This window comes from Pelophylax lessonae (assembly GCF_965119305.1).
Source record: "Pelophylax lessonae genome assembly, chromosome: 1".
Lineage (NCBI taxonomy): Eukaryota > Metazoa > Chordata > Amphibia > Anura > Ranidae > Pelophylax > Pelophylax lessonae.
Window position 1 is genome coordinate 492,208,482 of NC_138768.1, and position 21,777 is coordinate 492,230,258.

A 21,777-nucleotide genomic window follows, 5' to 3' on the forward strand; every position below is an offset into this window, starting at 1 on the left:
TGTCAATTTACATTACACATTCACATCAGTCCCTGCCCTCAAGGAGAGTACAATCTAAGGTCCCTAACTCACATTCATACATACATAGTAGGGACAATTTTTTTATACAGGATCCAATTAACCTACTAGCACGTCTTTGGAGAGTCGGAGGAAACCGGAGTACCCAGAGGAAACCCACGCAGGCAGAGGGAGAACATGCAAACTCCAGGCAGGTAGTTTCGTGGTTGGGATTCGAACCAGCGACCCTCTTGCTGCTAGGTGAAAGTGCATTAACCAGAGGGACAGCCCCCTGTAGGTGTGTCTATACAAAGGTTTTGTGAATGTTTTGTAACAAAATCTTATGCCTAGCTTACTCCTGTGGATAAGACGAATACCCAGAAGTGCAGACTGTATGAGTGGGCGGTGACTGTCAGAGGACGTAAGAGAAAACAAAAATACATTGAATCTTTGGGCCCATCTAAGAGTTCATCATGTTGAATTATATCATGAGCACAGAAACAAAATGAAATCACAACCACAATGTGAAATACCTCCTCCACTATCCCAGGCAACAAAAAGACATTAACAAATCCACTTTTGACGCTAAAGTCGCAAGCGCAGCAGTAAGTGAGACTATAGCAGAGGATTCAGGGGTACCTGAACCCTCCACCAGAGCAGGGGGGAATTTGCTATCCTGGGACTCTGAAGGAGTTAACTCCATTTTTCATATGCAACCATCTGTTCCCATTAGATAAGTCTGAGCCACACCTAACATTGTTTGAGGTATATGCAATATTTAGTAATTTATCTGGAGCTCAAGGTCCAGCTTTGCTGAGAAATGTTTTTCTTTTCTTTTTTTTGTTATCTATATGATTTTAGCTAAATTGCACTTTTTGTATTAGCTCATAGAATGTTGCCATTTCAGCATGTTTCCTGATAAGAGAACCACTACTCCACCCTGCTTCTATCTATATAAACTGGATACAATATTAAAACTTTTGAGAATTGATTCACCCATAAACCTGTCTGCATGTCTCATTCTGTGGTGAATTCTCTCTCCCGGGTTCCTGCTTGCATAGAATTGACTGGTCATCTGATGGTCAGAGGGCTATCCATAGAAGGGTCAAGCTGACCACCAACAGACTCCATCATAGCACTTCAGAATTTAAATGGCGCTGGTCCATTAAATCGGCGATTATCGCGGTTCCCACTGCAAATGCACCGCAATGAGGAACTGAGCCTGTGCTACTAAAAACTGCAAAAGAATGAATGCCAGCAGGAACGCAGCCCAGGAAACACCATAAAATCCCCTAAAAGTGTGCCTATACCTTGCCACACGCTGTCAGATTGATCTGCATGTGAAAAGAAGGAAGTGACCTTACGCCACTAGAGGCAGAACACAGCTCTGAGCCACAAGAAAATGGTTGCAAATACAAGTCTATGGAGAAGGCTCTGGGAAAATGGCCGCTGTTCACATTAAGAACATAGTGCCCACACTAAAGATGGGGCCTGAAAGGCACCAACAGAATTGCAGAAAATGGCAGCTGCCCTCACAATGAGGTCAAACAGCTTGCCCACACCAAAAATGGCGACCCCACGGTTTTACACCAATTGTGGCCCCCACACACCATGTCTGTACCCCCAAAACGTTGCCGAAGCACCTCAGGGACATCAGGGACCCCCTCAACCCTCCACACAGCGGTAGAACCGCCACAGCGCCCCCGCAGGGACCAGGAAGGGACACACAGGGACCGCACTGACAGACATGAGGGGGATATTACAGATCCATGTGCACTGCCATCCCCATAAACAGAGGGCCCACATATTGTTATATTCTCCGTGTTGTGAGAGACACAGGACTCTGATCTGGAACAATGGATGTTTATTCAGTACTCACTGTACACTCCAACATGCATTACAGCAGTGGTCCTCAACTCCAGTCCTCAGGGCCCACTAACAGGCCAGATTTTAAGTATTACCTTGGGGAGATGCAGACTAGAGTACTGCAATCACTGAGCAGCAAATTATATCACCTGGGATGTATTTCAGTTATCTTGCAAACCTGGCCTGTTAGTGGGCCCTGAGCACTAGGGTTGAGGACCACTGCATTACAGGACAGCCCGGTATATATCAATGCATCTCTTACATGTGTCTAAGATGGCCACTCTGCCCCTTGACCCTTGTCATCACTCCTGGGTGGAGCCAGCCTTAAAGTACCAGTACATGTGAAACCCTTCAGGCATAACACCTTCCATCCATCCATAAAAAAACAAAAAAAAAAACACAACGAAACGAGAACAGGCATAAAACAGTAACTAATAATTGTCCAATACAGTCCTCCAACTCAGGAGATTTACATGGCTTCTTCCGCGTCCGGATGTGAGAGCAACTTCCAGGGACGATACGGGGAGAAAATGGCAGCGGATCACTTTCGGCGGCCCCGTCGAAAGTCTCGTAAACGGTCTTGCAGCTGAAACCGGTCAGCGTCGTTGAGGACGGGCACCCAGCGACTCGAGCTGGAGGAAGGGCTGGCCAGAATGGACACCGGCGGGGCCAAGAGGGGATCCCCTAGCTCAGAGGAAGAACAGACCTCTGGACCAGGGCTAGAGAGCTCTATTGGAGCCGAGTTAAAAAGTTCAGTGTCCCCCCAAGCATCAGTCTCAATGCATCCTGATCTGGTAGGAGCAGATCCTTGAGACACTGGAGGTGCAGCCGATGTCAGGGATTCGGGCAGCTGAGAACGAGGACGCAACTAGTCCGCATGCCGTCTGCAAATGGAACCATCTTCCAGGCAGACCCTATACATTTTGGGTCCCAAAGTCTCTGCGACGAATAGCAGGAAGCCAACGAGTGGAAGCGCCATAAGATCGAACCATTACCCTTTTGCTGGGCTGTAAACCGGGGAATCTCGTCGTGTTCAACCCTCTTGTCTTGGGACTGCCGTACATGTTCCTGGACCGTTTGAGGGCGGAGCATGTCCAAAACAGTCCATGGCTGCCGACCCAAAAGAAGTTCAGCTGGAGTTTTCCCAGTGGTTGCATGTGGTGTGTTTCTGTAAGCAGAAAGGAAAGAGGCCAGCTGCTGGGGTGACAGGGACTGTTTACTTGTAGCCACAGTAGCTTTGAAATAGCGTTTGAAGGTCTGTACAAAACTTTCTGCTTGACCATTTGTAGCCGGGTGGTAAGGTGCGGTCAACTTGTGTTTGATGTTGTGGGCAGTCAGGAAACTCCGAAAACTCCTGGCTTGTGAATTGTGCACCGTTGTCTGTGACAATTTCTCTGGGGTATCCAAACTTAGCAGCGAGATGTAACAGTATGGAAATCGTCGTCTTAGTCATCGGCTGGGTAATAGGAATGACCTCAGGCCACTTTGAATGAGCATCAATTATAATCAAAAAGGTGTGTCCTCTTATCGGGCCTGCAAAGTCCAAGTGTAGGCGAAACCAGGGAACCGTGGGCCAAGTCCAGGGCTGGACGCACCCTCGAGGAGGGTCTCTTGCAGTTTGTGCACATCCAGCACACGCATTCACATATGTCGTAATATCGGAGTCTAGATTCGGCCACCACACATAGCCCCGGGCCTTTTGTTTCATACCTGTGCCCCTGGGATGACCAGTATGTAGCAAGTCAAGAATGTGTCTCCGGAGGGTCTGTGGAATGATCACTCGGTCTCCCCATAAAACACAGTTGCCAGCCACAGTTAATTCCAGACGCCTACGGAAGTAAGGTACATAATCCTGTCTGACAGTTGCCGGCCAACCGTACCGTACCCAGGAGAGTATTGTCTTAAGGAAGGTATCCTTGGCTGTATGGGCTGCTACCTCCCCAGAAGACAAAAAGGACAGGCTGGTGTAACGACAACTCTTGACTGGTGGAGAAGAGTCTTTTAATGTCCTTGTCAGACGGGACATGGCATCTGCATTAGCATTGGCATCATGGCTGCGATACTGGATTTTGTAGCTATATGCTCCCAAGAATAGGGCATAGCGTTGAAGACGGGCCGCAGTCATCTGGGAGATGCCTTTGTCAGGGCTAAAGATCTGAAGGAGTGGTTTATGATCTGTCAGTATGGTGAATTCCCTACCATACAGGTAAAGATGAAACTTCTTAACTGCCCATATGAGCGCTAGAGCCTCTTTGTCAATGTGAGAGTAATTGCTTTCTGCTTTTGTCAAGGACCTGGAGGCGAATGCCACTGGTTTCTCTGACCCATCTGTTAAAACATGAGATAGTACAGCCCCTAGACCATAGGGTGAGGCATCACAAGCCAAGGTGAGAGGCCTTTGGAGGTCATAGTGCACGAGCATGGGTGACACCAACAGTTTTCGCTTAGAAACTTCAAAAGCACGTTGGCATGCAGCCGACCAGTTCCATCTGGAGTGTTTCTCCAAAAGCTTGTTTAACGGAAACAAAGTGTGTCCTAGATCTGGCAGGAATTTCTGGTAATAGTTCAGCAAGCCCATGTATGATCGCAGCTGTTGGACGTTGGTTGGGGCTGGAGCTTTTACTAAAGCATCAACTTTGGCTTCCGTGGTGTGTATACCCTCTGCATCCACAAGGTGGCCACAAAACTCCAATTTAGGTATCATGAATTGGCATTTCGCTAAGTTCACTTTTAGACCCTGCTCTTGGAGTCTCGTCAACACAAGCTCCACGTTCCGCTTGTGTTCCTGGTCCGTCATGCCCGTGATGAGCATGTCATCTAACAGGCACTGTGTTAAAGTAATGTCTGCCAAAATCTCATCCATTTTGCGTTGCCAAATGGCTGGGGCGGAGGCTACACCAAACACCATCCGATTGTATTCATACAGTCCCTTGAGAGTGTTGATGGTTAGAAACTTGCAGGACGAAGGGTGGACCTCAAACTGTAAATAAGCTTGCCTGAGATCAAGCTTGGTGAGCTTTTGACCTCCTGCAGGAGAGGCAAAAATGTCATCTACTCTGGGTAGGGGATACTGGTCTATCTCCAGTTGAGAATTTAGTGCCATGCGGAAATGGCCACAAATGCGCAAGTCCCCATTCGCTTTCTTTACTGGTACAACTGGTGATGCCCACTCGCTGTGCTCTACCTTTGAGATGACACCTTGTTCCTCCAGCCAGCTTAGTTCAGCTTCCACACCTGCTCGGAGTGCGAAAGGTACCGTCCGAGCTTTGAAGAACCTAGGCTGAGCGTTGGGTTTCAGCCTGAGTCTCACACAGTCATGCTTTATTTTCCCCAAATGGTTATCAAAGACTTGTGGGAATCGCTGTTTCAGGGATTCCACCCATCCCTCTTTATCTCCTGATGGGATGGTTACGGTGTTGCAGGGGTTTATGGCGATGTCTGGCATGCCAAAGTGAGCAATCCAGTCTCTCTCAAAGAGAGGGGGTCCCCCATGTTCTATGATATATAAAGGCATTCTCTTCATCTGACCCTTGTAGGATACCTGTTTCTTACTTTCACGTACCCCAGTGGGTGGAGTATCTGCTTTGAGTATGTCTGCAGTTTGATTGGTGTTGGACGGGCAGTTGTTTGCATCAGAAGTTTTCTCCATTGTTTCTGGGTGATAACTGAAACTGCTGCTCCTGTGTCTACATCCATCTTGAGTTTCATTCCTTCCACGGTTATCTCTAGTCATTGCTGAGGGTGCTGAATGCATATGATGTATGTCCAATCTGAGGAGCACTTCCTCATCCTCTGATTTCGATGACGATGTATATCTTCCCACCATATATGCCTTTGTCCTGGTGTTCAGAGGTTGTTTATTTCGCACCTTCTTACTACGGCAGACTCGTTTTAGATGGCCTGCCTTACCACAATTATGACAGAACTGATCCTTAAACCAGCAGACTTTGTGATCATGGTCAGTATTCCCACAACGGTAGCAAGCTGACTCCCGGCTTGGTGAGGGTCTATATTTACAGTTTGCTGCTGTTGGCTTGACTGCTGTTCTGAAAACTTCCTCTTTAACCTCTTCCCTTCTGCTCTGGGGGTTCAAAGCCTCTGTATCTTTCACAGCCATTTCCATCACTGAAGCTATCTCAATTGCCTTTGTAAGGGTAAGGTCTTTCTTTGTTAACAGTCTCTTTTGGCTAGACTCACTATTTAGTCCCATGACAAACTTATCCCTCAGTGCAGTTGGTAAGGACTCCCCAAAAGAACAGGTTGATGCTAGTCTGCGAAGGGCGAGCACATAAGCCTTAATATCTTCACCCGGCTGTTGCTGCCGCTGATAGAACCGGAATTTCTCTGCAATCTCTAGTGGTTTAGGCTGGAAGTGATTTCCTAACAGTGTCAGAAGCTCTGCCAAAGTCTTAGTTGCTGTTTTTTTTTAGGGAAAAGGAGATCCCTAAGAGTGTCATATGTCCTAGCACCAACCACTGTCAGAAATACTGCTACTTGCCTGTCGCCTGGGATGGCATTTGCACCAAAATACTGTTCCAGTCTCTCAACCCAGGAACTCCAGGTTGTCTGTTCTCCATCAAATTCACTTAATGTCCCGATCAATGACATTTTCCTGCTGGGCTCTGTGGGTGTTTGTATCCAGGTGACAATCCAGAGTTTTTTTTTCTTCTTTTCTCACACGGATAGTAACCTTGTAAATCCCATCCTCGTCCCCACTGTTATATTCTCCGTGTTGTGAGAGACACAGGACTCTGATCTGGAACAATAGATGTTTATTCAGTACTCACTGTACACTCCAACATGCATTACAGGACAGCTCGGTATATATCAATGCATCTCTTACATGTGTCTAAGATGGGCACTCTGCCCCTTGACCCTTGTCATCACTCCTGGGTGGAGCCAGCCTTAAAGTAACAGTACATGTGAAACCCTTCAGGTATAACACATACACACCCCAACAGACAATGCCATAGACAGAGGGGTAGCATGGTACTCACCGGTCCAGGGAAACGTGAGTACCGATCTGTGACAGGAAGCCTCCTACTCTGGGTGGTGGTGCCGGCAGCCGAAAAGGACGCTAGCAACACGTGGCGTATCGCAGTTGAGACACCCCAGCGAAGTAGCCACTTCGCAGGCTCGTCCCTGAGGACAGGGACATGGTCCTTAGCAGGCTATGCGTACGCCCAGGCCTTGCAAACGCTCAATGGCAGGCTGGGATTCCATAAGGCCGTAGGATAACCAGTGCGATTCCCAGCCCGCAAACGCAGTAGTCCTCCAGAAGTCCGACTAAGCGCAGGAACAAATAAAAAGCTATTATTGTAAAGAAAAATCACTCTCAGAGAGAAAAAATAATAAGTAAAAAGGCTGAGACTGCAGCCCCAGCCAGGGAAAAGCCAGCCTACTCCTATGCAAAGACAAACTGATTTGGGAATGCTGCTAGCTGGGGGTATTGGACCAGAGGGACAGCCCCCTGTAGGTGTGTCTATACAAAGGTTTTGTGAATGTTTTCTAACAAAATCTTATGCCTAGCTTACTTCTGTAGATAAGACCAATACCCAGAAGTGCAGACTGTATGAGTGGGTGGTGACTGTCAGAGGACGTAAGAGAAAACAAAAATACATTGAATCTTTGGGCCCATCTAAGAGTTCATCATGTTGAATTATATCATGCAGCACATTAACAAAATGAATCATAACCACAATGTGAAATACCTCCTCCACTATCCCAGGCAACAAAAAGAGATATGTTTCAGAAAATAAACTGGAGGATAAATTGAGATGGAAGATCCCAACTGCTGGACAGAGTAATCACAAAGATGATGGTCACTGATAACCAGCCATTTACAATGGTGTCTGACAATCGATTTAAGCGGCTGATGTCCATAGTTGAGCCAAGGTACACACTGAAGAGTGAGAAGTATTATCGAACTGAAATGTTGGAAAACAAAAAAGGTTGTTGAGAAAGTAAAGGCTATGCTGCAACCTGAGAATGCTGGCAACTCTCATTCACGACTGAATGCTGGTCAGGACAAAAAGATTCACTAACGAATCTCACATGCCCCTTCATTGACAGCGAATGGACAAAAAGGCAATTGGTGTTGAATACAAAAGTGATGCAAGGATCCCACACCGAGTACAGTAGAGAAATGTTTCTAGGCATGCTTGAAGACTGGGGAATTAACAAAGACGATTTGATGCTTGTGTTCTTTCGAGACAGCGGAGCAAACATGCGTAAACGAATGAGGCTTGCTGATGTATCAGACCTCAGTTGCAGGGCAAACAACACCCTCCAACTTCTAAATGATGGGGCTGTCAAGCCAGAGAACTTTGATTGATATATGTTTTGAGAAGCATGAAGAGAATAAAAATGTTGTGCTGGCAAGTCTTTTGGTTCCTCGATACAAGAACCATGCTTTCTCTTCTATTGATGTATTGGCCGACAGAAAATATTCAACAGAATGATCCTGCCAAAAATTCAAGTCCCGAACAGCATTTCTTTGATCTGGAAGAACAGCAGAATGCTGGAAAAACAGAAAAATGTCCAAAAAGAAGACAACGAACAGAAGAGAATCTTCTTCATCGTGGTCGAATTGATGTCATGTTCAGTGTTTTATTAGGGCCACATGCAGAGGATTCTTCTGAGTCTGCAATAATGAGCCTGGATGTTGAACTTCATCTCTATTTGAAGGAACCAGTAATTGACAGAAGAAGTGGTGATCCTCTTCAGTGGTGGAAAGAAAATGAGGCACACTACAAAAGACTTGCCTCTCATCCTAGAAGATACCTCTCTGCTGCTCTTTCCTCTCCTGCACCAAGTGAGTGTGTTAAAGAAGTGGCAGCAATATATGAAGAAAACAGAAACAGTTTAACGGGTGAACATGCTGACATTTTATGCTTTCTGCACTATAATACTGTTCTACTTAACTGGGAGTATTGAAAAGTGTAGTAGTACTAGTGTGCACTCCAATCCACTGTCTAGCTTTGTTTCTTTTTTTTGGAAAATTGTGTGGGACTTTGTACTACCCGTTTTAATCAAGGGTACCACTACTATGTGGGCAACTTTTATACAAGCTTGCGCATTTTCCACCACCTTTAGCTCAAGAAAACTAACAATTCAATCAAATCTCAAGAACTTGGCCCTTAAAGCATTTGTTACCCCAACATTTCATATTCCAGATATCTGCCTGCTGTACCATATACTTGTATAATAAAGTATCCTGTTCTCGGTATTTTTTTATTTGTACGAAATCCCTAGTGTTCCTGCCAGTCCCTTTGCTTTCCCATAAAACACTGAACAGACTAAGCAAGAGAGCAAACTGTGGTCAGTTCTTTAACTATGCTGGGAACTCAGTGTGCTCTCCTCCAATGAACAGACTTGCCTGACATGCCCCCACAGCACAGCCATTCACTGAGAAGATCAGTGTGCTGCTGCTTCTCTTCCCCCAAGCTCTAATGAAGTTGAGAACAAAGGGAATGTGAGGGGAAAAAATAAGATTTTTGACTTACCGTAACATCCATTTCTCTGATGTTCATTGACTGACACAGCTCCTTGTCATTGACCATTGTGATATACTGCCCCCTACAGGAGTAGGACACTAGGCAGAAAAAAAACTGTCTACACCAATAAGCAGTCCCATGCAGTATCAGGAGAATCATAACTCCACAGAAGGGTGGGTGCTCTGTCCGCCAATGAACAGAGAAATTCCTTTTACAGTAAGTCAAAAATCCCATTTTATCTTTCATTCATAGAGGTACACAGCTGAGATGTCCTTCAAAAGCAGTGTTAAAAATGAGGGGTGGGAAAAAGCAAAAAAATTCCCAAGGCTAAACATTAGCCAAACAGGCAACAGGGGCTCAACTAAAACAACTGGAGCCCACTTGAGAAAACAATACACCCTGAAAGAGGATCAGGTCCTCTTAAACAGCAGCCTGCATAACCTTGCGGCCAAAGGAAGCATCCCCAGATGCCAACACATCCACCTTATAACATTTTGTAAAAGTATGCACCAACGACCAGATGGCCACCTTGCAAACCTGCGTCACTGACGCTTGCTGACGGAAGGCTCAGGAGGCACTAAGCGCCCTGGTAGAGTGCACCTTGTCAGGGAAAGGAAGAACCTGACCCGTGATGGAATAGGCCTAAACCACCGTCTGTCTGATCCATCCGGAAATGGCCGCAAAGAAAGCGGACAACCCTTTGCGAGGTCAATCCATGAGCACAAATAGGGAGTCTGACTTCCTGAAAGACTCCGTAGCTTCCAGATACACCTTCCAGGGGGAGTGTGTGGCCAATGGTCGACCACCAAGGCCGATACCTTGCACCTGATGGTACTCGAGGCCAATTTCTGTTCAACCCCCCGTTAAAGGAAGGTTAAGATTCGAGGTTAAGATTCGAGCCACCGAGAAGGAGCAATGCAAGGTCTCCACATACAATGGTAGATCTTCCTAGAAGTAGATTTCCTATTTGTTAACAGTGTAGGAATCCACGACTCCGATAAACCTCTGTCCTTCAGCACCTGGCGTTCAACAGCCAAGCCGGTAAAGCCAGCTGTAAAGCAGGATGGAAGATCGGTCATTGGGACAGCAGATCCTCCCTGAAAGGAATGTCGGTGAGCAGCCACATCAGATCGGCCAGTCCAGAACCACTAAGATGATCAGAATGTTTTCTGCCTCGATCCTGCGTAGAAGTCTTGGCAGAAGCTTGAGAGGACAGAAGGCGTAAATCAGACGATACTGACCCCACAGGGCCACCAGCGCATCTGTGGCGCCCACCAGAGGATCCCTTGACCAAACCACAAACCTCTGCACCGTTCTGTTGAGCAGAGACGCCAACAGATCCACCAGTAGCCAGCATTCTAAGATGGCCAGAACAGCCAGGGCACACTTGTGCCCCCTTGGTGATTGACATAAGCCACGGTCGTGGCACTGTCCGATTGAATGAGCACTGGGCATCCCTGAAGATGATCCCTCCAATGATCCAGACACGGTCTGATTGATTGGAGTTTCAGGACACTGATCAGTAGTCTGGACTTTTACAGTGTCACATTAAAAAAGTCGCAAAAAACACGGTTTGCGCCGCTGCAACAGCAGTACTACAAGTCCCAGCCTAAGACAGCCTGCAGCAGTGTGGATGAGGAATACCTACAGCGGCCCCAAAAACATTACCACCAACCCAGTCTGGAAGCTTCAAGAAAGGTCCTTGCTGAAGATAGAAATGATCAGGGACAGGAAATGAAAAAGCACCTGGGTCATGCCTAGAGCCTTTAGTGTCTCCCCTTGCTGTCTAGCGATCGTGTACTACAAGAAAATGGCCGCCCCATGCATTCATATGGGGAACTATCAAAGCATGGCTGCCCATGCCTTGTAATGAAAAAACATTTTACATTAAGGCACAGCAGAATGCTACAGCAAAATGGTGGCCCCCACGACGTGCCATGAGGTCTCCAGGACCCCCATGGGTCATCATAAAGGAGGCATCAGAGGGTCTCCAAATGGAGACCCCACCAGGACAGAAACCCCCCCCCCAGAACCGCCGCAGTGGCCACAATATAACCGCACCCCATGAGGTATGAACTTTCTACAGAGGGGGGAAAAAGCTAAGAGGGGCCTGGTATGCTCAAGAGACCAGGGGAACCGATGGCACATATCTACCTCCACCCTGAGCCCGCCAGAGGAGTGGGGGGTGCACTTACTCACCATACCACAGTATCAGGTGTGTGCCACTCCTAACAGACCACCTCCCACCCAGGGTGGGGCTGCTAACAGCCAGGGAGTAAGCTGCGACTCAGGGCATTCCAGGTCATCTGCATCCCAGCGAGATGGTCCACTCACAGGCTTGTCCCTGTCCATCGGGGCTCTGGCGTGGCGAGGCCTAGTGCTGGACCTTTACCTGCGCACGCTCGCTGGCAAGGCTGGGAGACCTTAAGGATCTAGAATATCCAGTCCGAAACCCAGCCGCCTGTTGCATGTAGTTCTCCAGGAACTCGAACTAAAAAAAATTCATGACAAAAAAATGTTCCCAAAAAAAAAACGCTAAGACTGAAGTCCCAGCAGGGAACTAGATCCTATTCCTATACAAGGCAAAAACAAAGTGGGGCTATAGCAGAGTGTGTGGAGTTATGCCTGCAGGGACTGCCCCATAGGCGTGGTAAAGTTTTTTCCTGCCTAGTGGCCTACTTCTGTAGTGGGCAGTATAACCCAATGGTCAAGCAGGTATGCGTCTGTCAATGAACGATAGAGAAAATTAGTTTTCCCTCCAGGCATTTTTGTAAAAAGGATAAATAGGCACCCTTCTGCAGAGGATATTTTAGCTTGAAAAGATGTCATTTTGATTTTGTATACAACAAGATGGGAAATGTTTAAAAATGGAGAGTTTTGGCTAATAGTTGTAGCACCCTCCTAGGTAGGTGCTAGTGAGAGAGTATAGTTTTGAGCTCTGTCTGCTTACCAGAGGAGCTGCAGGTAAATTTATATTGCTCTCTGCCCATCAGGGAGCAGGATCTATTAGTGAGGTCTGCTCATTGAGCTCAGTATGCGATTCATTCAGTCTGAAGTGTGTTGCGTGCTGGTCCAATAAGGAGGCATGTTGGACAGTGACAGGAAACCTGACGAATGGATGCATAGGCTTTTGATACAGTCCGGGTGATTGGCAGAGGGTAGGTCGTCTCAGTGCATTCGGGGATACTGTAAAAAAAAAAAGCCAGGAGCACATGTGCTGTGGGGTCTGGGGCTGGAGAGCGGAGTACTGGAGGGAGGGGGGCAGCTGTAACCTCCTCTGGAGAGGTGCCATGCGGCCAAAGGAATATGTCATGAGGGCCAGAGGATTGGTTGAGAGGAGCTGAATCAGAGGTCCAGGAGAGCTGATGAGGGGAGACACTGGAGACCCTGGGACTATAGGAGGGAAAATAACACTGTACTTGATCCCTATGGATCTCAGGGACACTTTCACCGCATTTTTTGGATTTGCGCATTTTCTGCATTTCTACGGAGTAAACCGGGAACAGCAGCAAATGATTATTATCCTGCTGTATGAGCCTGATATCCAGCTGTACCTCCTCGATCTTGGAGGTAAGAGCCATCTGGAAAGCTGTAATTGCCGCCATCAGCTCCGGGATACCGGGTGGCGGCGAAGGAGAGTCCCCCAGAATGTCCGTCTGAGACGCCATGTTGACACGTGGAGCGGGCCTGCTGTCTCCCGAGGCTGCAGGACTGGACACAACTGGACTCACCGGGGGAAAGCGCAGCTTCTTCCCCTCCTTCGATCTACCGGGTGTTCTGGCAGGCATCCACTTCAGAAGTGGAGGATGAATGGTGGTTGGTGAGCCCAGGACAGGATGAAAGAGCCGATACCCCAGCAGAGCTCCGAGGAAGACGTCTGCTCACTCCGCCATCTTAGCTACGCCCAATTCCATGAAGTTTAGTTTAGTTTAAACTGTGTGTTTTTATGCAACTAGGCATCTTATTATGTAAACACATTTACTTTCATCTAAATTTATGATGTGATATGTTCTCAAAAGGCACACTCAAAGTCCCCCCTCTCTTTGCTTGTGCTTCTCTTTCTCCCAACATTGGGATGATGCCAATGAGAACATGATACATTGTGGCGTCTCATTCTCAACCCACATCTTACCTACCTTACATATAGTTTATGCCAGATGACCACTCTAACACATAGTGGACTCTTTGTAGGGTACATTCAAAAGAAGACCCTGTGAGGATTAGATGGGTTAGTCTGGGGGATGGGAAGATAGGGTGGGTTGGAGGGAGTGGAGAAAAGGGGGGAGGGGGGAGCACCAGGTCATTTACACTGAAAAGGATTTTCATAAATTTAAATGATTTTAAATACATTTTTTGTAGCAGCCATTGCAGGTGTCAGATGCGTATTTTTTGTTTTTTATTGCATTGTGATATTTAGGGACACCTCCCCAGGTGAATTGGGTATTGGAATACAAACTTAAAATATAGCTATTCTCCGGTTAGTTTGGTTTTTTGGTAAGTCTGGTGACAATATTTCCCTTGTTACTACCTGACATTTCCATGCTGCCTGGACCCATTTGCCTGCCTCTGCCTGCTACCTGAACTGACTGACAAAACAACCTCCTGTGCTCAATGATCCAGCAGCAGAGGACCTTAGGTCTCGACATCTTGAAGCTAGACAAGACTTTGCAGCTCGCTGAGGACTGGGGAAGCCCAAAGAGAACACAGAAGGGGGGCGTGGCCGAGCTGCAGATGTGAGCGGACGTGCATGCTGTGAGCTCCGCTGCTGATCCTGGTTGTTATCCTGTGTGACCTCTTATCCTGCTTTGATTTCTACCGTTGGCCGGTGCCCTGTGTTCCCTGGTGTGTGGTGAACACCCGGTGAGTCCCTCATCTATCGTCCGCAATGTCTGCAAAGGGTAAAGATGGTAAATCTGCTCGGGTCGGCCAGACCCAAGATGGCAGCGCCCCGCAGCGTGCAGCACATTAGACCATGTACCTGGAAGCTGCACAGAAGCTTTTTGCCAAGCCTGCTACCCGGGACCCCCATGCTCAGTCTGGGGACCATCGTTCCGGCTCACCGGGGTCACATTCGGACACAGATGACACCGCACCCCTGGAAGATCTTTCCCGCCAGATTGCGGACTGGGAGGCTGCAGATGCGGACCAGGCCCCGAGACAGTCATCTCCTACCCCTGATTCAGTCCACGTTGCGGGACATTATGGCTGCGGTTACCACTTGTACTACTTCAATTACGGCCCTGACTGCTGAGTTAAAGGGGGTCAAGGCTGAGATATCGTTCATGAGACATCATATGCAGATATTGAGGGAGAGGACGGCAGCGGTGGAAGGCAAGGTCAGCTCCCTGGAGGATGACATGGCGCCCTTGCAAAGGGAAGTGAAACATACGGCCCTGCTCTCAGCCAAGCAAGCTGCACGCCTAGATGACTTGGAGAAATCGGATGAGACAGAGCAACATCAGAGCTATTGGGATTCCTGAGCGGAGGGAAGGTAAAGATCCTGTGGCTTTTATTGAGAAGTGGCTGCTCTCCACTTTTGGGCAAGACTCCTTTACTACCATGTTTTCGGTGGAACGAGCCCGTAGGGTACCTATGCGCCCTCTTCCTCCTGGAGCCCCTCCACGCACTTTCATCTTCAAACTCCTCAATTATAAGGACCGAGACACCATCCTTACTAAAGCCAGGGGCATGCAGGGGAGGCTAAAAATTGACAACTCAAGGATCTCCCTGTTCCCCGATTATTCTGCAGAGGTGCAAAAACAGAGGGCGAAATTCATGGAGGTCAAGCGGAGATTGCGGGACTTGAATGTTCAATACGCTATGCTGTACCCTTCTAGGCTCCGGGTGGTGGCCCGGGATGAGGTGTTGTTCTTCGATAAGCCTTCTGCTGCTGTTCAATGGCTGGATGCGAATGGTTGGGCCCTGCGAGTGGCTGCCTCCCCTAGGAGAGAAGACCCATGTTCCTATCGTCTGGTCCTTTTGAACTCTGGTCGGCCGGTCATGGATCCTGTTGGTTCTCCTGCCTGGCACTTGAGGTGACACATACTTTTCCTGCACACATGGCTGCTACCCCTCACATGGTTGCTATTTTAGAGGTGACTGCATTGGCATCGGTGGTCCCTCTCCGGTTTCCCCCCCCCTTGGTCCTGACTGGACATGCCCTACTGACTTGTCCCTTTCCCCACACGTGGCAGACGTGTATTCCCTTTTTATCCCCCCCTTTTTTCCTTTTTTCTGGTCCTGGACTTTGGATCAATTTTTGCTTTTTCTGCATGCATTTTGTTGATCTACTGCATTAATGTTACCCTATGCTGATGATATTTCTACTGACTGTTCTCTATGCTGGGGCTGCTCCGGTACAGTGTGGGCTGGACGGCCGCTCCTGTTGTGGCCTCGCTCTGGTGGGGATGTGTGGAAGGGGGGTAATGGGTTTGCCCCTTTTGGGTACCCTTTCTTGCCTCTCTGGCCGGGATGCCTGATGCTCCGTATGTGGCTACACTTTGACTATGGCTGATAATGTTTGTGTAACGTCCTGGAACGTGCGGGGCCTCGGCAACCCGGTTAAGAGGACGGCAGTGCTCCGCACCATTAAACGCCTGCAGGCGGACGTGGTTTGTCTGCAGGAGACCCACATGTCTCCCTCCGCTTCCCCATGTTTAGCTCCTAGTGTATTTAGTCACCAATTTCACTCTGTGTACTCCACTTATTCGCGAGGGGTGTGTATTTTGATTAAGAAGGGAGTTTGGTTCCTATGCTCAAAGTAAGATTGACACTGAAGGCAGGTTTGTTGTTTTATCGTGCCAGCTAGCAAGCCTTAGGTGTATACTTGTAGCGGTTTATGTGCCTCCCCCATACTCTGCAGGGGTGCTTAAACTTATTGTGCCACATATTGCTCTACTCCCGGATGTGCCCCTGCTGATGTTGGGGGACTTTAATGCTGTACTTGACCCTGCCTGGGATAGGTTTTCCTCTTACTCCGGTAGACCTATGCCGGCCGGGGGGCTACGCCCCTTGCTCGGTTGGTGGGTGAACTCGGACTGACAGATGTTTGGAGGTTGGGCCACCCTGAGGTGCGAAGGTTCTCGTGATTCTCGGCGTCCCACTCGGGCTTATCTAGAATTGATCTGGGGTTGGGTAATGGTTCGCTGCTGCCGCTGGTGGTTGCAGCGGATTATGCTCCCCGGGAGGTATCTGATCATTCTCCCCTTTGGGTTCGTCTGTCTCTTCTGGATAATAGGGGGAAATCCCTTTGGAAACTCAATGCTTTCTGGCTGACGCTCTTTCCTAGTCCTGATCCCTTACCGCCCAAACTGACATCCTTTTTTGCTGACAATTTAGACTTTGCAGAGGTGGGGGTGGTGTGGGATGCGGCTAAGGCATTTATGAAAGGTCAGTTTATACGTGTGGTTAATAACATTAAGACTGACACCAAGCAATGGGAGACTACTGTGTTAGATGCGGTAATGAGGGCAGAGGACACTTATGTGAGGGATCCGTCTGATGACACTCCGAGGTCTTGGCTGGCTGCCAAGGAGGGAGAAAACACAGGTCATATGTTGGCCATGCTGGTTCACTCGCAACAACCTGCGGCCTTTATACCCACGATCAGGGATCCTCAGGGGGTGCTCTGGCACACCACGGCTGACGTAGGGAGAGTGCTTGGGGAGTTCTATGCTTATCTTTACTCCTCTAAAATCTCAGCTGACTCCCAGGAAATTGCCGATTTCTTAGCTTCCTGCGAGTTGCCTTCTCTGTCTGCTTCGGACGTGGCTGTGCTTGGGGCCCCCCTCACGGAAAGCGAAATTTATGCGGCCTTGAAATCTACTAAGCCTGGTAAATCTCCGGGGGTTGATGGTATCCCGTCGGAGGTTTACAGCAGATACGCTGAACAGTTGGTGCCCGTGTTACTGCGGGTGTTCAACGAAGCCTTCCGTGTTGGCCACCTTCCTGCCTCTATGTCCGAAGCTATAGTTGTTTTACTGCTGAAGCCCGGTAGGGATCTGCTTTTGGCGGATTCTTATAGGCCCATATCTCTACTCACAACGGATGTTAAAATTCTTGCTAAGATACTGGCCACTAGGCTGTCTTCTGTTGTCCAGGGGGTTGTCCATAGGGATCAGTCGGGGTTTATCCCGACCAGATTGACGGCACTTAATTTCCGCAGGCTATTTCTGAACCTTCAGATCCCGGTGAACAACCCGGGGAACCGGGCAGTCTTTTCGCTAGATGCCGCTAAGGCATTCGATAGTGTTGAATGGGTGTACCTCTGGGAAGTTCTCAAGCGCTCTGGTGTGGGAGAGAACTTTCTGACCTGGGTGCGGGTACTATATGCTGCCCCCACGGCCAGACTGAGGGTGAATGGGGAGCTTTCTGGACCTGTTTGCACAGGGGGACTAGACAGGGCTGCCCGCTATCTCCATTGCTGTTTGCCATGGCGCTGGAGCCCTTAGCGGCGCAGATTCGGTCCTCCCCTGACATAGTGGGGTTCAGAAGGGGCTCCCGCGCTGACGTTATCTCACTCTATGCGGATGACACACTGCTCTAATCTTACCAAGGGAGGGGGTAAAATAGGGAACACCAGGAAATCCACTCAAGACCCCTGGGTCGGGGTGTGAGGATGTGACATTAATTCTGTAAAATATAACACCTATAACCCACCGGTGTACAACCTGTGAGCCAAGCAATTAGAACAGAAGTCAAAACAAAAGGAAAAAGAAATTGCAATTATGGCTCCAACAAGGGTAACGTGTGTATAAAACAGGATACTTTATTGAAGCAAAATTTGAAATGAATAAGAACCAGCAACATCAAAAATAAATTAAGAAAACGAAAAAGGGTTTGCTCATTGACATAAGGATAAAATCAAGTGTTCAAGGTCCTGTCTCATGAAAAGCCACTGCTACGTATAACTCAGACTCCACCCACCACCCCATCTATACACTTCATAAAGTAGAAGAAAAAAAAAAAAAGACTGCCACTGGGGAAAGGGGAAGCCGGTTTGAAAGTGGGCTCCAGGGGGCTTCCAATGTGCGGTAATCCCAGCTGTAAGTAATGTTCATCCAGTAGTTGGACTTGTGTAGGTTATCTCGGCTTATAGGCAAAAAGGCCACCACTTGTAGATACTTGGTGAATGGTCTTCACACCCGCAGTTGATATATGACACAGCTTACGGCTCAACCACTATTCACTCTGGCATACGGACTTAAAATTAGATTAGTGGCACCAACACTTGGATGAAGTCCTGTAGGAACAGAATGTGGCAAGAACACGGCAAATGCACGGCAGCACAGCAGCAACAAAAACAGACTTAAGCAAAGCAGACGGACATGAAGTAATAGGCAGCAGTATACATGCATGTGGTCTGGCAAATGTAAAGTTCTCCAGGTCCAGGTACCTAGTCCGTCAATACACCCAAGGGGTTAATCGTCACCTGTTGCGGTGAATAAGACAGTCCGGAGTGGGTAATTGTATATCACAGGTGGATGCTGTAGGCAAATATCGGGACTCAGGACACGTGCAGCCAGCAACTAAAAGCAATGTTGCAGAGGGTATGTCAGCAAAACAGACAGGCGTCTTGTAACATAGAGCAGCCGTTTACTGACCGTGAAAGTCCTGTTGGTCTGTGTTCCATGCACCGGTTACCGAGCAGTCACGGATCATCCAATAACGATCCTGCCGTGGTGCCAAGTACCGCTTCCTAGGTGTGGCGGTGTACCGATGTGTCCGCCAGAGGATGTGGGAGCTTCCTGCCCATCAACGAGGGTTTGGCGCCAAGCAGCCGACAGACGTTGGAGCGGTCCGTGTGACGATCAGGGTGGAGGGTGGAGTCCGTAGCGCAGCAGCGTGTGACGTCGACGCGTTTCGCGTGATGCAGCACGCTTCTTCAGGACGTAACAGGCGTCGGTCACGTCAGTCCTTTAATACCGGAAGCTCAAGAGCCATTGGACAAAGGCAATACGGCTTCCTGCTGACGTGTCATCATGAGGAGAGAGACCCCTGGTGGACACAGGAGAGCTCAACACAGAAAAAAGGCATATTATTTAGTGCAGAGAGACAATAGATACACTATATAACTTAATATACAGATATGGCTAAAAAATTCACTGCTCTACCTAGGTGATACAGGGGAATCCTTGTGGGCGGTAATGTCCCTTATTGACTATTTTGGGTCCTTGTCTGGATTTTCAATAAATTGGCATAAATCAGTTTTAATGCCCCTTGATCCCATAACTCAGCCTCTTCCGGACTGCGCATCCGCAGTGAGAGTGGTTGACTCTTTCAAATATTTGGGGATTCAGGTGTCTCCTGATCCTACCCACTATCTCACGTTGAACCTCGTGCCTCTGCTGCAGAAGTTCCGCTCTAAATCCACGAGTTGGTGCAAACTTCCCTTGTCGGTGGCTGGGCGAGTCAATTTAATTAAGATGGTGTGGGCTCCACAACTTCTTTATGTCCTGCACAACTTCCCGATCTGGATACCCCGGAAGTGGTTCTATAGGATTGAATCCCAGTTCCGAGAACTGATTTGGTGCAAAAAGGTGGCTAGGATTAGGCTGGCTACCCTTCAGATGGGCAAGGATAGTGGTGGCTTGGCTGTTCCCAACCCCAGGATATATTTTCTAGCCTCCCAGGTTCAGCATATGGGGGGCTGGGGTCTTTTGGATCCGTCCAATCCTATCGGTCCTTATTGGTCCCTCCTGACTCGCCTCACCCTGTCCTTGTACACCTTGAAGAGAGGTTTTCCAATATGGGGACTCGATTGCCCACAGTTACCTTGCTTCGCATGGTGTGGAGCTGTGTCAAGGGGATGTTGCAGACCACGGTTTACCTTCCTCAGACTCCGATTTGGGATAACCGCAACTTTTCGGAACGGTTTCGCTTAGAGGGCGCCGGACTGTGGAAAGCCCATGGTATATATTTTATAGCACAATTGTTCAGAGCTGGGGTATTGAAATCTTTTCAGGACTTGCAGAGGGAGTTTGATGTTCCTAGGCACTGTTTCTTTCGCTATCTCCAATTGAGACACGCAATGATGGCCCAGGCAGGCTTGTCTTCCTTAACACCCGACACCCACCGCCTGTTGGGTGAGGTGTTTCGGGTCTCGGACAAGAGGGGTATGATCTCGCAGGCTTATGCCCTTCTGTTGGGATCCGTGCAGGACCCCTCTTCCCTCCCTGCTCGTGCGGGGCGGGAGGGGGATCTTGGACCCATAGATGGGGAGACGTGGGATCTGTACCTCTCATCGATCCCTTTGGTGTCAGTGTCGGCCTCCCATAAGATATCTCACTTATTTTTGTTTCATAGAGCTTACAGAACACCGGTACAACTGTTTCGTTGGGGACGCAGATCTACCCCTTGTGCCCCAAATGTGAGAGAGACCAGGGTACACTTATGCATATGCTGTGGAGATGTCCCAAACTGTTTCGCTACTGGGGGGGGGGGGGGTAATTGCCACAATTTCTGAAGTGTATAAATTTTCAGCTGTTATGGGATCATGTGGTCTGTCTGCTTGGTGCTCTGGGGGTGGACACCTTAACACCACATGCTCACGTTGCCGTGTTGAGATTGTTGTACATTGCTCGCAAATTGATTGCTAGATTCTGGATCGCCTCCAGGGTGCCGAGCAGGGGCCAGTGGATCACACAGGTCAATGCCTCTTTGATCAGGGAAAAGCTGACATACCTGCATCGAAAAGCTCATAAGAAATTTACTTCATTGTGGCAACCTTGGTTGGATGACCCAGCCTTAGCTCCCCCCCCAGTTGGTTATGGATCTGCTGCTCATGAGATAGGGTGACATTTCTTGAGACGGTCTAGCATGCAGAGTTCTCCCATCCTTCTCTTTCCTCTTTCCTTTCCCCTCTCCCCTCCCCCCCCTCCCTTTTCTTTTCCCTCTCCCCCCCCCCCTCCCTTTTAAGTTTTCTGCCACTGTTTTTTCCCTTTCCTTCTCATTTGCACTTAGTACTTCAGGTGGGTTTTTACTATTTCATGGAGGTGTGTGCCGTATTGCTTGATGTGCATGGTCCCATTACTATTGGGAGGGAATACCTGTATGTTTTTCTTTATCCTTCCCTAATGCACATGCCACATGGGCACATGCTCAGATTTGTTTCCTTGGCTGTAATAATCACCTGAATGCGATGATTTACGGATGTCGTTTCTCTGTATTGTTGCTGTTATATTCTTTGTACATTTGTATTCTTCTGAACACTGGTTCTGTACATGGTTCTATTTATCGTTCATGTTATTTATTCAGTGTACTGTTTATACTCAATAAATATTATATTTTTCTTGGGGAAAAAAAGAGAACACAGAAAGAAAAAAAAAAAACAGAGGGTGTGCTGTTTGTGAGTACATAATTGTTTTATTTCTTCAATAAAAAGTTTTTTTAAAAAGGTAATGCACAAGGTGTGCCCTCA

At 48.2% G+C, this 21,777-nt stretch overlaps 1 protein-coding gene across 1 annotated transcript in view; it reads right to left on the minus strand.

The window, feature by feature from the left end:
- TIMM44 (translocase of inner mitochondrial membrane 44) overlaps positions 1–21,777 on the minus strand; it is a 645,415-nt gene that overhangs the window by 460,483 nt on the left and 163,155 nt on the right. The gene's annotated exons all lie outside the window — the stretch shown is intronic.